The sequence below is a fragment of the Vanacampus margaritifer genome, chromosome 5 (genome assembly GCF_051991255.1).
Source record: "Vanacampus margaritifer isolate UIUO_Vmar chromosome 5, RoL_Vmar_1.0, whole genome shotgun sequence".
NCBI lineage: Eukaryota > Metazoa > Chordata > Actinopteri > Syngnathiformes > Syngnathidae > Vanacampus > Vanacampus margaritifer.
In genome coordinates this window covers 5825720-5844443 of record NC_135436.1, presented here as the reverse complement: position 1 = coordinate 5844443, position 18724 = coordinate 5825720, and the positions used below count along the sequence as shown (strand labels likewise).

General features: G+C 41.7%; 1 long non-coding RNA gene across 1 annotated transcript; it reads right to left on the bottom strand.

Moving 5' to 3' along the window:
* Nucleotides 1-11296: 11296 nt before the first annotated feature.
* Nucleotides 11297-17648, bottom strand: LOC144052220 (uncharacterized). Its single transcript, XR_013294179.1, has 2 exons — nucleotides 16405-17648; nucleotides 11297-15124 (listed from the first exon to the last, which is right to left on the bottom strand). It is a non-coding gene; the product is annotated as an uncharacterized LOC144052220 (long non-coding RNA).
* Between the last annotated feature and the right edge of the window lie 1076 nt (nucleotides 17649-18724).

Here is an 18724-nt window from a genome sequence, read left to right as displayed (position 1 = left end):
TGCAAATGTGCATCCAGCTAGTTAAATATTAGTTTAAGCTCCAGCTTCCCAAAAAGGAAGCCCACAATTAAACAGATGGAAAGGTTGATTTTTTAGTTTGTGTTCTATTGTCAAATTTAAAATGAATCTGGAATAATGCCACCAGACAGGCCTGGTCTGGCCCATTGGTACGACTGGGAACTTTCCTTGTGGGCCACCTGGTGTACATATACAACAAGATGAAATAAAATTTTAGCTGCAGCAGCATTTTCGTTCTACCAGTACTCAATTTCAAAACAAGATTCAATTAAAAAAGGGTAAATGGTAAATAGACTGCTTTTTATATAGTGTCTGAAGAAGTAAAACGACTTATATTGTGACACTCTTATTCCTTGTCAAAATGTAGCACTTAAATTCTCCCTGAAACATTGTTGAGGTTATAGCAAATAATCAGTGTTGGGAAAGTTAATTTTCTACACGAATCCTCATTGCAGCTGTTCCATAGTGTAACTCCTTTCACTGTCTGAGACACAGCAAATCTTCATATGAATTCTAACTGGTTGTTTTTTTACACATAAAAAAGAGATGATGTTTGTTTTCTCTCAGTTGAAAAAACCTTTGGAGGCTATTTGGTAACTGCTGCCCAACCCAGCAAAAATTGGTTGAAAAGACGTTGAAAAGACGTCACTGGTGTCCGTCCAAAAGACGTCTGAATTTGGTTGGAAAGTGAAAGGTAAAAAGACGTCCTTAAAAAGACGTCCTTTTACAGTCTAAATTTGGTTGAAAAGTGAACCAAAAAGTCTACATTTGGTTGCTAGGACATCCCTAAATTTTTCATTAATTGTAATTATTACAATTTAATAAAATATTTTATGTAATAAAATATTCAAGTCATGACTGGAATTTCAATCAAAAATGAGACATTTTTACATTTATTGTCAACATTACTATAAATAACAAATAAATCATTTTATATATTTTCCAAAAAATGGGCAAAAATACTAAATAAAAACTAAAAATGAACATATAATTTAAAAAAAAACATTATACAAACATTAAAACACTTGAAAATTTAAACTTCTAAAAATATTATATAATTAATTTTTGTGTGTGTGTGCACCCACAGACCGTGCAGGAGCACGTTTCAGACGGTCAGCCATGGCATTATATATTTCTTGTTCTGTGGCCTTTGATAGATTACATTAATTTTGTAATCTATTGCGTGTTCAAATAAATCATGAATGAAATCGAGGAAGAAGTTCTTGCAAGATTTTATTTTAGAAGCTTCTAAAAGACACAGAATTAGGCTCACTCAAGAAAATGTTCTTCAGAGTTCAGACTTCAGATACAAGTTTCTTTCAGAGTTAATTCCAAACTTTGGAGTCCCACCTTCCATCCCACTTTTGACAGCAGCTGTAAACACAAAGAAACAAAGAGACAAAAAAGCATTTATTCCTGAAAACTGACTTTGGTTTTTCGTAGATTGGCGCACTTGTGCTCCACGTCTTTTCAACGTGTTATTATTATTATTATAATTATTATTCTGCCCTTCAAAAGTTCACCGTTTGAATTTGTGCAACCTTAGAGCGCCCTCCAGTGGTTGCTTTGTTCATTGTTTTGCTGAGAAGAGAGAATTCCAATGTGGCAGCACGCAACGGCAACTCGTTTATGTGCTACGCGAACTGTTGGATCCTGTTTCGTTGTTTCTTTGGACAAGAATTGTCCGTAAGTACATGTGATGTTAAGAAAATAGCACTGTGTATTCATTTTTGTTCATTTAGGACAGTTATTCGAGATAAGAGACTGTTGTGTAATGTAAATATCTACTAGCATGAGAGTGTGTCGTGTATAGTTAGCTAATACACTTTGTTTGTTTTGTTTTTTTAGTTTTACGACGACCTAAAGAGGGTAATGGTCAGAGGCCATTGTTCAAATAAACAGCCCAAAAGGAAAACGAAGTCTGGTTATTTGGAATTCGTTTACTCGCTGTCTAGCTGGTGAAATCTAGACACTTCGGAGCGAGGACAGCATAGTAAAAGGACAAGCAGCGCGGCGAGCACAATCACGAGGATTCAGCATATCAACCATGAGCCTACGGTCAGTAACGCTGGATGAAGCAGACGACATGAAGTTCAAGGATGATGCCAGCAACACAGGTTATAAGGTGCTGTCTATACGCTCGCAATCATCCAAGTGTTCATCAATAAGTTCTGCAGCACTAAAAGCAAGAGCTAAAGCAGTGGCTGCACAGGCGCAGCTAGCTTACTTGGAAAAAGAAGCCACCATAATGAAACAGAAGACTGAATTAGAAGTTAATTTACACGTTTTGAGTTGTCAGAAGGCTGTTGCAGTTGCAGAAGTAGAAGCTGCGGTTTATGAAGAGGAGGAAGAACTCACAAAAACTAAACTGAGCCAGATGTTAGTGGAACCACCGGATAATCCAATGCAACGCACAGCAGAGTATGTACAAAAACACACAGAAATTCGCCATGAAGGATTCACATTGCAAGTTGATCCATTCGCCTGTCACAAAGCTGCACGGGAACAACTTGAAATGGCCATGTACGCAGAGAGTGATGAACACAGCTCGTGGAGTGAACCGCGTCCGTCCGTCCGTCCGTCTTCTTCCGCTTATCCGGGGTCGGGTCGCGGGGGCAGCAGCTTTAGCAGGGAAGCCCAGACTTCCCTCTCCCCAGCCACTTCAGCCAGCTCATCCGACGGGACCCCAAGGCGTTCCCAGGACAGCCGAGAGACATAGTCTCTCCAGCGTGTCCTGGGTCGTCCCCGGGGCCTCCTGCCGGTAGGACATGCCCGGAACACCTCCCCAGGGAGGCGTCCAGGAGGCATCCGAACCAGATGCCCGAGCCACCTCAACTGGTTCCTCTCAACGTGGAGGAGCAGCGACTCGACGCTGAGTCCCTCTCGGATGACCGAGCTTCTCACCCTATCTCTAAGGGAGAGCCCGGCTACCCTGCGGAGGAAACTCATTTTGGCCGCTTGTATCCGGGATCTTGTTCTTTCGATCTACAGCTCGTGACCATAGGTGAGGGTAGGAACGTAGATCGACCGGTAAATCGAGAGCTTTGCCTTTCGGCTCAGCTCCTTCTTCACCACAACGGACCGATACAGCGTCCGCATCACTGCAGACGCTGCACCGATCCGCCTGTCGATCTCCCGCTCTAACCTACCCTCACTCGTGAACAAGACCCCAAGATACTTGAACTCCTCCACTTGAGGCAGGACCTCCTCCCCGACCCGGAGAGGGCACTCCACCCTTTTCCGACTGAGGACCATGGTCTCGGATTTGGAGGTGCTGATCCTCATCCCAACCGCTTCACACTCGGCCGCGAACCGCTCCAGTGAGAGCTGGAGGTCACGGCTTGAAGAAGCCAACAGCACCACATCATCTGCAAAAAGCAGAGATGCAATGCTGAGGCCATCAAACCGGACCTCCTCAACGCCTCGGCTACGCCTAGAAATTCTGTCCATAAAAGTTATGAACAGAATCGGTGACAAAGGGCAACCTTGGCGGAGTCCAACCCTCACCGGAAACAAATTCGACTTACTGCCGGCAATGCGGACCAGACTCTGACATAGCCCGTATCAGGGGGCTCGGTAACCCATACTCCCGAAGCACCCCCCACAGAACTCCCCGAGGGACACAGTCAAACGCCTTCTCCAAGTCCACAAAGCACATGTGGACTGGTTGGGCGAATTCCCACGCACCCTCGATGATCCTGCTGAGGGTGTAGAGCTGGTCCACTGTTCCACGGCCGGGACGAAAACCACACTGCTCCTCCTGGATCCGAGATTCGACCTCCCGACGGACCCTCCTCTCCAGCACCCCTGAATAGACCTTACCTGGGAGGCTGAGGAGTGTGATCCCTCTAAAGTTGGAACACACCCTCCGGTCCCCCTTCTTAAAAAGGGGAACCACCACCCCGGTCTGCCAATCCAGAGGCACCGTCCCCGATGTCCACGCGATGCTGCAGAGACGTGTCAACCACGACAGCCCCACAACATCCAGAGCCTTTAGGAACTCCGGGCGGATCTCATCCACCCCCGAGGCCCTGCCACCGAGAAGCTTTCCAACCACCTCGGCGACTTCGACCCCAGAGATAGGGGAGCCCACCTCAGAGTCCCCAGACCCTGCTTCCTCAAAGGAAGGTGTGTTGGTGGAATTGAGGAGGTCTTCGAAGTACTCTCCCCACCGGTTCACGACGTCCCGAGTTGAGGTCAACAGCACTCCGTCTCCACTATACACAGTGTTAACGGTGCACTGCTTTCCTCTCCTGAGACGCCGGATGGTGGACCAGAATTTCCTCGAAGCCGTCCGGAAGTCGTTTTCCATGGCTTCACCGAACTCCTCCCATGCCCGGGTTTTTGCCTCAGCGACCGCCAAAGCCGCATTCTGCTTGGCCAGCCGGTACCCGTCAGCAGCCTCCGGAGTCCCACAGGACAAAAAGGCCCGATAGGACTCCTTCTTCAGCTTGACGGCATCCCTTACCGCTGGTGTCCACCAGCGGGTTCGAGGATTGCCGCTACGACAGGCACCAACCACCTTACGGCCACAGCTCCGATCGGCCGCCTCAACAATTGAAGCGCGGAACATGGTCCACTCGGACTCAATGTCCCCCGCTTCCCCCGGGACAATGGAGAAGCTCTGCCGGAGATGGGCGTTGAAACTCTTTCTGACAGGGGATTCTGCCAGACGTTCCCAGCAGACCCTCACAGTACGTTTGGGCCTGCCTGGTCGGACCGGCATCTTACCCCGTCATCGGAGCCAACACACCACCAGGTGGTGATCAGTTGACAGCTCCGCCCCTCTCTTAACCCGAGTGTCCAACACATACGGCCGCAAGTCCGATGACACGACTACAAAGTTGATCATCGAACTACGGCCTAGGGTGTCCTGGTGCCAGGTGCACATATGGACACTCTTGTGCTTGAACATGGTGTTCGTTATGGACAGTCCGTGGCGAGCACAGAAGTCCAATAACAAAACACCACTCGGGTTTCGATCGGGGGGGCCATTCCTCCCAATCACGCCCCTCCAGGTCTCACTGTCATTACCCACGAGCGTTGAAGTCCCCCAGTAGAACGAGGGAGTCCCCAGGGGGTGCGCTCTCCAGCACACCCTCCAAGGACTCCAGAAAGGGTGGGTACTCTGAGCTGCTGTTCGGTGCATAAGCACAAACAACAGTCATGACCCGTCCCCCCACCCGAAGGCGGAGGGAGGCTACCCTCTCATTCACCGGGGTAAACCCCAACGTACAGGCGGCCAGCTGGGGGGCAATGAGTATGCCCACACCTGCTCTGCGCCTCTCACCGTGGGCAACTCCAGAGTGGAAGAGGGTCCAGCCCCTCTCGAGAGGATTGGTACCAGAACCCAAGCCGTGTGTGGAGGTGAGTCCGACTATATCTAGTCGGAACTTCTCAGCCTCGCACACCAGCTCGAGCTCCTTCCCTGTCAGAGAAGTGACATTCCATGTCCCCAGAGCTAGCTTCAGTAGCCAGGGGTCAGACCGCCAAGGCCCCCGCCTTTGGCTGCCACCCAACTCACTGCACACCCGACCCCTTTGGCCCCTTCCACCGGTGGTGAGCCCATGGGAAGGGGGACCCACGTTGCCTTTTCGGGCTGTGCCCGGCCGGTCCCCATGGGTATAGGCCCGGCCACCAGACGCTCGCCTTCGAGCCCCACCTCCAGGCCTAGCTCCAGAGGGGGGCCCCGGTGACCCGCGTCCGGGCAAGGGAAACGAAGATCCAAGGTTTGTGTTCGTCATTGGGGTCGTTTGAGCCATGCTTTGTCTGGTCCCTCACCTAGGACCTGTTTGCCTTGGGTGGCCCGACCAGGGGCATGAAGCCCCGGACAACATAGCTCCCAGGCTCATTGGGACACGCAAACCCCTCCACCACGATAAGGTGATGACTCACGGAGTGAACCCCATCGTGGAGAAACTTCCCTATGGATTACAGGAAAAATGGATTGCTACAGGAGCGAAATACAAGGAGGAAAATAAAGTGACTTTTACCCCTTTCAGTATCTTTTCAGCATTTGTGAGACAACAAGCAAAAATAAGGAACTACCCCAGCTTCAGCATCACACCACGTGCCTGCACAAGCTTCAAGAAAGAGAAAAGCTCTTTCCCCTCAGTCTCTCCTTTGGTCTCTTGAGGTCTCCCTCATTTGTTGGAATTTAGATGTCTCTGGGGTTGGTGAAGGACTCTGGTTGGTGGTGTTAACATTTAAGTTTTTCAATTGATATTTTTACTGTTTTTGAATTTAGTTATAGGTATATAGATGTGATATAACCATGTGTAGTTAAATGAATAACACAATGTGATAATGATTTTGTGAACTTCATTTGAACCTCTTACTCCTCACCATCTCTTGAGATAAGAATGTTTATGTTTTAAAAGTTGTCAGAGTCTCTTGTCATTAGTCATTTTGTCGTAAAAACTGAAGGTCCAAGGTCAAAGCCTGTCCACATAATTTCTCCGAAGCTGGTGGGGAGCTGAGATGACCATGTCAGTATCTTGTGCCTACTTATTTTCAACACTATCTCTCTGTCAAATGTAAGAGGCGGAGAGAACTTTTTCTACTAGTATAAAGACACCTGCGAGTTTCCATATTTTCTACACACTGGGAGCTTATCATCACTTTTCGAATGTAAGCTTTTTTCCTGTGTCTTAAGAGCTCTTAATAAATCCTTGCAAGGAAAACTTCTTCATGAGATCTCAATTCTGATTTATTTGAACACGCAAAAGATTACACTTAATAAAGTAATCAAATAAAGCCTTCAGTGGCCTGGTGGGTGGTGTCTGGTCGGTGCTGGATTTCACTTTCCTTTCTTTTCTTTGGTCTCTCTTTGGTTCCCCGGGTCTCTTGACGGCCTCACGACACTGGCTGGAAGTGTTTGGTTTAGGTGAAAGGTATGGGATTTTTTAATAGGTTTTAGGTGAACTAATGAACACACACACACTCGCATGCACGCACACACGCACGCATGCACACACACATACTCACCCACATACAAAATAAAAATTAATTAAAAAAATAAAATAAAAAATAAAAAGAAGAGCAATGATGATGACATGTCAAATCAGTAAAATTACCGAATGAACAATACTGAGCTCTCCAGAAAAAAAGAAAAAAGAAGGCAAATGATAAGCGTGCACAAAACAGATGTCCCTTAAGATGCTCGTTCAACCCAAAATGACTACAGCAAGCTAGTAGAGAGTCCCAACAAGCTATGTCCAATACATTAGAAGCATCATCCGCTTAAAAAGTGTAAAAGCTTTAGAGCGTAGTGATGTATCGGTCGCGAACGAACCGGCTCTGAGAGCTGGATCTTTGACGTGAACGATGGGAGCTGGCTCCTGACTGGGAGCCGCTATTTTTTCTCTCTCTTTTTTTTCTCTCTAAAGCCGCATTTGATTGGTGAGTATGTGTGTGTGACGTCTCTGTGTCTACGCTCAGCGCTGAGCAGCAGAGGGGGGGAGGGGCACACGACAGCACGCTGCAAGCAGTCACACACACTCAAACGCGAACGGGAGGGAGGAGACAAGAGAGAGGAGGAGAGCGCTTGTATGAACGGAAAGGTAAAAAAAAACATTCAAAAATGAGTGACAAGAGAAAACGCAGCAATATATGGACACATTTCAATACAACAACTGACAAAACTAAGGCAGAGTGTAAAGTCTGCAAGACTAAAATTTCATATCGGGGAGGCTGTACAATCAATTTACAGCAGCACATGAGAAGAAGAAGAAATAGGATCAGCCCCTCAAAGTTGAGGCACTTGGCATTTCTGAATGTAAATCTAGACGGAAGAACACTGTTTTCTGGATGCAGATTTTTTCTTTTATTTTTATTTTACACATTTTAATTTATATTTTGCTGTGCGATTCTGTTTGTCTGTTGTTTCACTTGAAAATTGTTATTGTTAAACCTTATTTAAGTTCATTTGTAAATAGTTAAATGTTTATTTTGCACTATCTAATTTGTTTGCACTTTCTATTTGAGTTTATAGTCGAGTTTATAAATAAAAGTGTATTTTATACAACAAACATTTGATATAGTGCAATTTTTTCACATTAGTAATTCATATTGCGCATAGTTTTAAATTGTTGTTGGTAATATATTTATTTAAGCGACAAAAAATCTAAAGAGCCATTTGGGAGCCGAAAGAGCCGGCTCTTTTTAGTGAGCCGAACCAAAAGAACCGGTTCCCTAAAAAGAGACGGAATTCCCATCACTATTAGAGCGAAACCCATAGATGAAAGGAAGTTTCAAATTTATAAAGGACAACAGAATCTATTTTAAGTGTTGTGGCTCAACGCAACATTTTGCAAAAGACTGCAGCGTGCAAATAAAGTGTACCAACGGTGGTAGTGACAGACATTTATCAGTGTTACATCCAGATCCACTTCCTGCTCCAGCTGAAAGTTCTGAAGTTGACAAAGATGATGGCGGGGAGACACAGAATAGTGAAAGTGTATCAGTTGTTTCTAAATGCACAGAAATGTGTGGTGATGCAGATAGCCCACATTCATGCTCCAAAATAAGCCCTGTGTTTGTCTATCCAGATGGCAAAAGAGAATAGGCAAGATAGATGGATGGATGGATGGATGGATGGATGGATGGATGGATGGATGGATGGATAGATAGATAGATAGATAGATAGATAGATAGATAGATAGATAGATAGATAGATAGATAGATAGATACATAGATAGATAGATAGTAGATAGATAGATAGATAGATAGATAGATAGATAGATAGATAGATAGATAGATAGATAGATAGATAGATAGATACTAGATGAACAAAGTAACAAGTCACTAGTTAAGTCACACTTTCTTTTTTAGCTCTTTAACATTAAGACACACTCAGACAGTAACAAGCTCAGAACATGCTCAGGACTGGCAGATAATGTCGGCAGGACAGCAGTAAACTTTATGATTGAGTCGGTGGATGGTAGAGTCAAGCTCCCACTCCCAAACCTAATTGAATGTGACATGATTCCAGATGATAGGAGAGAGATCCCGTCTCCGCAAGTGCTATGCAGTTCCCACACTTACAGAAGGTAGCAGACAAAATACCTCCTATCAAAGAGCAAGTACCTATCCTTCTACTTTTGGAAATAGATCTTATACAAGGACACAAAGTCAGAGAGAATTAATGGACCACACAGTATGCCTTATGCACAGCGTTTAGACTTTGGGTGGGTTATAGTTGGAGAAGCCTGCCTAGGGAAGACGCATAAGCCCCCTACTGTAAACGACCAAAAACACATGTGCTTGAAAACGGCCGTGCCTCTTACATGAGCCCATGCCCGAACATATTTCAAATCAACTACCAGCCAAACGACCAGCCTAACACAACATGTGCCTCCAGGATGGACAGTGAAAACAATCATAATGAAAAATTGGGACAAACAGTTTTTGCAAAAACAAAAGATGATGACAAGCCAGCACTGTCAGTGGAGGATAGAGACTTTATTGACATCATGGAAAAGGAAGTGTTCCAAAGCAAAGATAACAACTGGGTGGCACCGTTACCATTCCGCTCTCCCAGACTGCAGCTTCCAAGTAACAGAGAGCAAGCGCTCAAGCGACAGAGACCACGCGGAGATTGCTCCACCCCTGGACTCAAACAAAGAACATTGGTACTTACCGTCCTTTGGTGTGTATCACCCCTAAAAGCCTGACCAGCTCAGAGTGTTTTTGACTCAAGTGCAGAGTTTCAAGGGCAGTCCCTCAACAAAGTCTTACTCAGCGGACCTGATTTAAACAATACGCTACTAGGGGTTCTCATGCATTTTAGAAAAGAACCTATAGCATTTTCAGCTGATGTTCAACACATGTTTTATTATTTTGAAGTAAGAGAGGATCATAGGGATTTTCTGAGATTATTTTGGTATGAGAACAATGATCTGAGCAAAGACATTTGTGACTATAAAATGAAAGTCCATGTCTTTGGGAATAGTCCCTCCCCAGCGGTGGCTACTTACTGTCTAAGGCATGCTGCAGTCCAGGGAGAGGAAGATCATGGACATGTCACCAAGCAGTTCATAATGAGACATTTTTAGGTGGACGATGATCTTGCGTCCACAGCGTCACCAGAAGAAGCTGTCGAAATACTCACAAACGCACAAAACATGTTGGCACAGTCGAACATAAAGTTACATAAAATAGCCTCCAATGACCACAAAGTTGTGGAAGCTTTAACTTCTGCTGAGAGAGCAAAGGATCTTAAAGACTTTGATTTAGAACTGGACAATTTACCCCTGCAGAGGAGCTTAGGGGTGCTGTGGAACCTTGAAAATGACTGTTTTACTTTTCATGTCTCCACTCAGCAAAAGCCATACACCAGGAGAGGCGTGTTGGCCACCGTAAACAGCCTATACGATCCCCTAGGATTCGTGTCACCCATCACGATGCAGGGAAGTCATTGATGAAGCGGGCCTTCTCAGAGTAGGAGGACGCTTGGCACCTGCCAATCTAACTATGGAAGAGAAGCATCCACTCATTATCCCAAACCATATAGCTGTTTTTCTCATCAGATACTATCATGAGAAGGAGCACTCGGAGGAGCTGGACTTTGGATCATCAGCAGTAAACGGTTAGTTTCCTCTGTCATTCATAAATGTGTTCACTGTGGTAAGCTTAGAGCACAACTGCAAACTCAAAATATATCAGATCTACCCGTTGATAGACTGTCACCTATGCCACCGTTCACTAGTGTAGGAATGGACGTCTTTGGCCCTTGGACAGTAAGCGCTGTGCTGTACTTTTTACCTGCATGTCTACAAGAGCTGTGCACATTGAACTAATCGAATCAATGTCAACCTCCAGCTTTATCAACGCGCTGAGAAGGTTTTTCAGCATTCGCGGACCTGCGCAAACACTCTGCTCTGATCGAGGCGCCAATTTTATTGGAGCATGCAATGAATTGAAAATTGATCACTCTGAACTAAACTCTTACCTGCAGGAGAAAGGATGTACATGGTTGTTTAACTCCCCACACTCCTCTCACATGGCTGGGTCATGAAAGAGACTCATTGGAGTTGCTAGACGCATCCTGGACAGCATTCTTTTGAAAGCAACACATAGCCAACTCACACATGAAGTCCTAAGTACCTTCATGGAAGAAGTGATGGCTATGATGAATGCAAGACCCCTTGTACCAGTCACAACGGATCCGGACATGCCAACCCTTCTCACTCCCGCATTGTGAAAGAGGAATAATTTTATTTTGTCCTCTTTGCATGTTCCAAAAATGAAGATAGATTTAATGTAAGAAAAATACACCTTTGCAAAAATGATTTTTAATCAGTCAGAGATTACGGGACAGATAACAGCCTCTAATTCATCACTTAAACAGGTGGGATTCAGAGCGTCAAATGTAGCTCTTCTGCCTGTAGAATCGCTTCTTATAGTTAAAAGACCTCCTCTCTTTCATTTGTAGACAAAACATACTCTCTGGTACTTTTCCGTGAGCAGATGGCGAAAACAGAGTCAGGGGTGCGTGTTCAAAACAGATTCTGTTCTCAAGGACCAAATGTGTTTTCGCACAAAACGCTGAGAAGGAATTTTTTTAGACTAAATAGTATGTCCCAGCTTAAGGTCAAATTATACCGAAATCAACACCATCTGCTCTGCACAGGACACAAAACATTTCGACAAGGTTAATATAAAGAATTAAAATGTTAATAGTGTGTAACAATGGTTGATATATGAAATGGAGTATTAAAAATGTTATAATATCTATCAGTCCGCCCTTTGGGCTTTTTAAATAAAGCCCAACAACTAAATATTTAAACATTTTTACCAAAGGATTCCAGCGGGATCTTCATCATCGCAATGGCAGGTGCAACATAAGAAGAAGAGAAAAATGAAAACATTCTTTTTTGCAGGAGAGGAGGTCAGTTATATGTCAAAACAATGTGATTCATTAAAAGATTTTTTCTTTTTTTTTTCAGTAAAATAAGCATATCATATATAAAGACAATGTGTTGTTATTATGTTCAAAATTTATGGTGGGGGATCCCAAAAATAGCAAATTGGCATGACAGTCAGTATGAGAAAGAGTGTCATTATGTACGTGCAATTGGAGACGCGATTGAAGACTTGTTGTCGTTTGGGCTAGGGAAGTTTTTGTTGACGTTTGTCAGTTCCGTTTTCGTTCTTGCGTTTGTTTTTTCAAACCGAGTCCTTCAGCTTTGCGATTGGCTGGCAACCTGTTCAGGTTGCACCCCGCCTACTGCCCGAAGCCAGTTGGGATAGGCTCCAGCACTCTCACAATCCTTGTGAGGACAAGCGGTCAAGGGAATGGATGGATGGATGGATCCTTCAGCTCTTTTAGAACCCACATCAACTGCCAGAGATGATCACCGGGCCCAAGGTGTGACTCATTCTTTGTGGAACGCCCCGGAAAAGGGACACATTCCTCCTCTCTCCATTGGGTAATCCTCAGGTCGTCTGGTGGAAACTGGAAGCAGTTGAATGGCCTCTCAGCTGGCACGTCTGGTCACTGGAGCAATTGACTGGTTTCTCAGTTGGCTCCCGCTGGTGGCTGGCTCCTGAAGGTGGGGGTTGAGTAGAGGGCGGACCCCCTGCTGGTCTGATAGGCAAGATGTGGAACCAGGTGCCCCGTGGACTGGACTAGATTGACCTTTTCATCACCTCATCTGGGTGCAAAATATTTTCATTTAGTCACTAATAAACATTTATTCACATCCCTTCTATTTGAAAGAGCATTTTGGTAGTGTTATTAGTTAGGAGTTAGTAAATGTTAGTAAAGTTCTGTAGGCCTCTCCTGTGGGAAAAAATTCTGTTTGTTGTTACATTCAATTAGGATCCAGCCTTTGGCTGACTTTAATGACCTAAGCACATTCATTAATGCAAAAAATGAAAATCTTAGCCAATTAAAATCTGACGAGGCCAATTTTGTTTACAGAATATAATGATTATTGAAATGTTTTATTATAATATTTACTGTTATAGATATAGCATGAATGTGCTTCCAGCCATTAAATAAATGCAACTTTCGCCAACAAATAAATCAAAAAATAACAGCTAACCCCAGGACCCCAGGGGAAAATAGAAATGGAACATATTCACCTTATTTTCGCCATCCCTGCCAAAACTTACTCCTTCTCCATGGTCAAGGAAATCCCCAATTGTCCTCCTGTAAAATTCATTCTCACGGACTATCTATAATTATCACATTAAGACTAACTTTTAATTTTATATTTATTTAATTCAACATGGACTGTTTGTGTCCTTCGCAACGATATACACAGACCGACCAATAATTCCCCCATCTGAAAAAATCGACTTAGAGAATTTTTCAGACTCTAATAATATACAAGTTCTGCAGTAAATAAATTTTGCTTGCTTTTTGTTTAGAAAGAGGGGAACATTTTACATTTAACCAGTAAATTCGACCATGCGTCCCAAGCAACTATTTAAATTTCAAAAGAAAATTTGGAAAATATTAAAAGACTAAATTCAATAAGCGTAAAATATAATAATTAAGATTGAAATAAATTTTATCTTATCTTTATTCACATAAGCTGTTTTCAATTTCTGAAACCACACGAAATTTACCTGTATTATCTTTTGTACTATAAAAATATTGTAGCTTAAGCCAATGAATTTTGCAAAGAATCTCAGTTTTCAGCCAATCCATCAATTATTATTAATACATAAAGTTGCCCTTAATTTTAATATTTTACCATTAAGCTTGCTAGTCCCCCTTGTTGATGTTTGTCCAAAAAGCTGACTGTTTTAAAATAGACAGAGATAAACAAATCAGATCAAATCAAAATAAACATCAAAAGTTTTAAAATATAATAAATCTGTGTGTATAGAGTGTTGTCAATCAGTTCGTTATATTTACGAAATGTTTTACTGTAAATGTTATCACCTTATATCTGTCAAAATATAGAGTGCAGTGTAAACAGTCAGTATCACATCATATGGTCTGATATCACCATCTCAAGGAAACATTGTTGGTGGGGGCGGAGTCACCAGCGTGGTGGAACAGTTTTTTCACAGGACAGTTCGGGATGCAGGAATGCATTAAGGAAACATTGGAGCAGTTTTTTCATTTAAGACTTTTGCATGTGAGTTCAGGGTGCAGTCATTGTGTGCATTGGGTAGTGGAGCAGTTTTGTTTTATCACATTTGTATATGACGGCACAGTCATTGTGGAAACTTTCCACCAGGTGGCGCCAGGAACCTCTGCTCTCCATCAGGTTGTGGTAGGCCGAGTAGGTGGAGTCAGGTATATTTTGTGATGATGGCTGCATCACGCCCCTCTGGTGGTGGTCTTTGTTGGTGGGGGTTTTGTTTTGAAGAGATCTGTGTCCCGCTCGTATTGGTCGAGTTGACTTTGTTTTGAAATAATGACCCCGACCAATGGCCCTCACTCGACTGAAAACATTAAAATCTGCCCCAACAGTACTTAGGTTATAACATGTCAGTAAATATTAAAAACAAAAAACTTCTTTTATTTCAAAAAAAAAATCAAAACATTTTGAGAAGGATTTTTTTTTTCTAAATTTAAAAATAAATAAATAAATAAATAAATAAATAAAAATAAAAATAATTAAAACAATGAAAGTTTACAATTTTAAATAATTGCTAATTATATGTCAATATTTGTTATGGTTTACAATATTTAATTTAATATGTTTTGCATACCTTCATAAATAATATTTAGGATAACTCTAACAATTTACAAATATAATACCGAGTCTATTAATAAGTGTGTAGTTTTCATTTAATATTTCTCAATGGAGGCCGTAGCCCGTAAAGTCAGCCTTTGGTCGAACATCAAGGTAGAAATTATTTTAATTACATAGCACCTCAAATTATGTCAAAAATATTATCCTCCCAGATGACCCCCATGGAATGGTCCAATCTTCCAGGGTATCGTACTCCAATTCTGAAATGGGACTTCAAATGTCAAATTCAAAGGTTAAATATATTCAGGAGAGATTAAAATTATTTTTCTATTTATAAACATGGGAAAAAACTCCTTTTTAAATTATAATTAACACATTACTTCATCCCCAGGACGGGAGATAAGGAATTTGTCGTCTCCACTCCTTCTAATGGGTGATAGCCGCTTCTGAAAAGATATTTCAAGGTTAAATAATGTTCTCGCGTACGAGAAAAATCATAAGGGAAGAACAATCATCTTATAACAAAATATTCCACATTAGTTGCCATCCAAATTATTCGTTTTAAATTAATTATTATTATTATTAAAATAAGAAAACATATGGCTGAAATATGTCATATATACCTCTTTACATTAGTTGATTTGCTCTTGGCATTTTTAATTTGAAAAAGGGTGACACCTGGCGGTCAGAATGAGTCACAGCAACTAAAATTTTCAAATTGACCTGCGTCATTAATTTATAAAAGGATGACACCTGGCGGTCAGCTAGAGTCATAGCAACTACAATCAGTCAAAGTTATTTATGTTCAATAAGCATAAGTATGCATCGAAATTTTACAATATTTTAACACTATACTTCTCTATGTTATTTGCGTATTAATATTTGTTCGTTTTATATCAAACATAATTTTAAATATGACGTATTTGCACTCATGAAGGCAGATTAAGTATTCAACATTAGTGCTTAAGAAATTTATATAAGGGGCTTATAAAATCAGTTACGGCAACAATTTATGTAATGTCGTTCAATTATTTAACGCAGACGCTTGCGGTTTTAGCGTTAGAAATTTTATTAGTAATTTTACCGTCTAATTAATTTATCCCGTTTAGCGTTAATTAACCATTTTCATTTATTTTATTACGTAAATTTGTATTATACAGCTGTTTTATTTGCAAAGCAACATTTCAGCATTAATCATTATTTAATACACTTTTCTTAAAGTTACGTCCGGGATTTTCCTCTATATCAAAATACATATAACTCTAATACTTTTCAATCAGCGGTCGGCGTTCACACACATCCACAGCCAAACTGCCGCCCCCAAAACCACCGAACAAATGACACATCTCAATCGAATAAACTAACCTTTTCCACAATAAATTCAAGTCCCGTTGTTCAATATTAAATACATTTTATATCATTATTCGACGGTCGATTATATAACCTAGAAGCTTTAGTTACGTCTAGCGGAAAATCATTTAGTCCTTCAGAATAAAAGCGCACCGTAGTCCCAACATTATTACTCTATTTAAAGTTATATAAATGGTTATAACTTCACCAAAATACCTAAAGCTAGTATTCTAGCATTATTCATCATCTTATCCAAAAATACACTTTTATGTCTCGCTTTTGTTCCACTCGAAGAAACCACAAATACAACCCGTACTTCACGTCAAACGCCCGGCGGCGCAAGCCTCAACGTCCCCCATCAATAAAATTAACTTACCGTAGCTTATAACGGCGCCATAAGATTTATTCCACCGCAATCGTACACCCAGTCGTGCAATTATTTTATTTCTCATCTTTATTTCATACCTTTCACCGTTGACACCAGCGCTCTCAACCTTTTCCTAGCGTCATCCCGTAGTTTAACGGAAGCTTATTCGGGTCAAACAATTATATTACGCGCTCGAATAAAGCGTACATTTCTCTTCTTATTTATTGACTCCCGTATGGTCTTAGCTTATTATATTATGTTATATTGTAGTTAAGTTGTATTAATATTTAAAAATGAAGTGACGTCTCACTTCATTTTTAAATTAGACAGACAGAAGACTAACAGAATTAGTCAACACCATATCTCATCGGGTCACTTTAAGATTTTACCGTGACGTCAGATTTTCTTCACCGACAAGACGGCATACAAACAAATGAATATCAACAAAATATCTCTTTGCGCCCCCGTAAAAACAATAACAATGATGTTGACTATTCTACCACATACAAATAATACACAACAAATATCATGATCTTCTCTCGAAATAATAAATACCGCTTTAAGTCAATTACGAAGCAGTCTCTCGACTAATATAGCCTGTCTGTTCACAATTATTTGATTCAATTGTGCAGAAACCCCTCGTAACGTTACGTACCAATCTCTGGTAATATATTCTCATCTGCGCATTCATATTTCTGTTATCTTTCAGCTGAACAGATCTGTCCATGAATATCCATATTCAATCATCCAAGGACCTCGCGATTGATCACAAAACGGCGTATCAACTCCTCTTATTGCCAACCTGACTACCAAAGCTGAATAAATGTTCAAGGATCTTAACGACGTCAATCAGGGCAGTACTATTCCGCTGTATCTTTCGTAGTATTTCCGAAATTCTATCCAAGAACCTCTCGTTTGCGTCTAACAAACTGCGTTCCTTGCACAAAGACTTCTAAGAACCAATCATCTAAGTGCCTCTCGCCTGCGTGAACAAGGCTGTTTTCCACTTCAGCTTCTATTTTATGCAAGGAATTTATGTCAATTTCCCAAGCATCTCTCGTCTTGTAAGAACACAAAATGTCCCTCAAAACTGACTACAAAGCAATTGCGTACAACTCAACGTGCAGCTTTTATTATACAAGGAAATTATGTCAATCTTCCAAGCATCTCCCGTTTTGTAAAAACATAGAAATGTTTCTCAAAAATGACTACAAAACGATCGCGTACAACGTGACAGCATTTCCGCAAATAGCGCTACGTCACCACTAGTGTATACTTCAAATACCGTGGTAAAATCCGAAATCTGGGATTTCGCGTCCAACTAAACGATTTCAAAATTTATCACTATTTTTTCTTACACAAATTCCATTCTCAATATAATTTTGCAAGACGAATTTACCAGCCGCAGCGTTCTCAAACGAATTCCTAAAACGTGGATAAAGTGTCCACTTACCGTGATTAATATGTGGACGGGGAATTCTGCCCGTCCTTGAACGCCCCGCTGTAAAACGTCGCTCTACGTCGGGGTTCACCAATTTGAAAGAGGAATAATTTTATTTTGTCCTCTTTGCGTGTTCCAAAAATGAAGATAGATTTAATGTAAGAAAAATACACCTTTGCAAAAATTATTTTTAATCAGTCAGAGATCTCTGGACAGATAAAAGCCTCTAATTCATCACTTAAACAGGTGGGATTCAGAGCGTCAAATGTAGCTCTTCTGCCTGTAGAATCGCTTCTTATAGTTAAAAGACCTCCTCTCTTTCATTTGTAGACAAAACATACTCTCTGGTACTTTTCCGTGAGCAGATGGCGAAAACAGAGTCAGGGGTGCGTGTTCAAAACAGACTCTGTTCTCAAGGACCAAATGTGTTTTCACACAAAACGCTGAGAAGGAACTTTTTTAGACTAAATAGTATGTCCCAGCTTAAGGTCAAATTATACCGATATCAACACCATCTGCTCTGCACAGGACACAAAACATTTCGACAAGGTTAATATAAAGAATTAAAATGTTAATAGTGTGTAACAATGGTTGATATATGAAATGGAGTATTAAAAATGTTATAATATCTATCAGTTGCTCCTTACACAAAAGACCAACACAGTATCTGCACCATCAGGAGTCTTTGCACCTCCAGACCTTTACTCCAAGCAATAGAAGTACAGTGTTTGGCGGACTGTTTTTGGAAACAATGGAAGAGTGAATACCTTTCAACTCTACAACAAAGGAAAAAATGGACTGATAATAAACCAAACCTAAATGTTGGTGACATTGTGATATTGAAAGATGCCTTAGCACACAGAAATGACTGGTCTATTGGAAGATCTG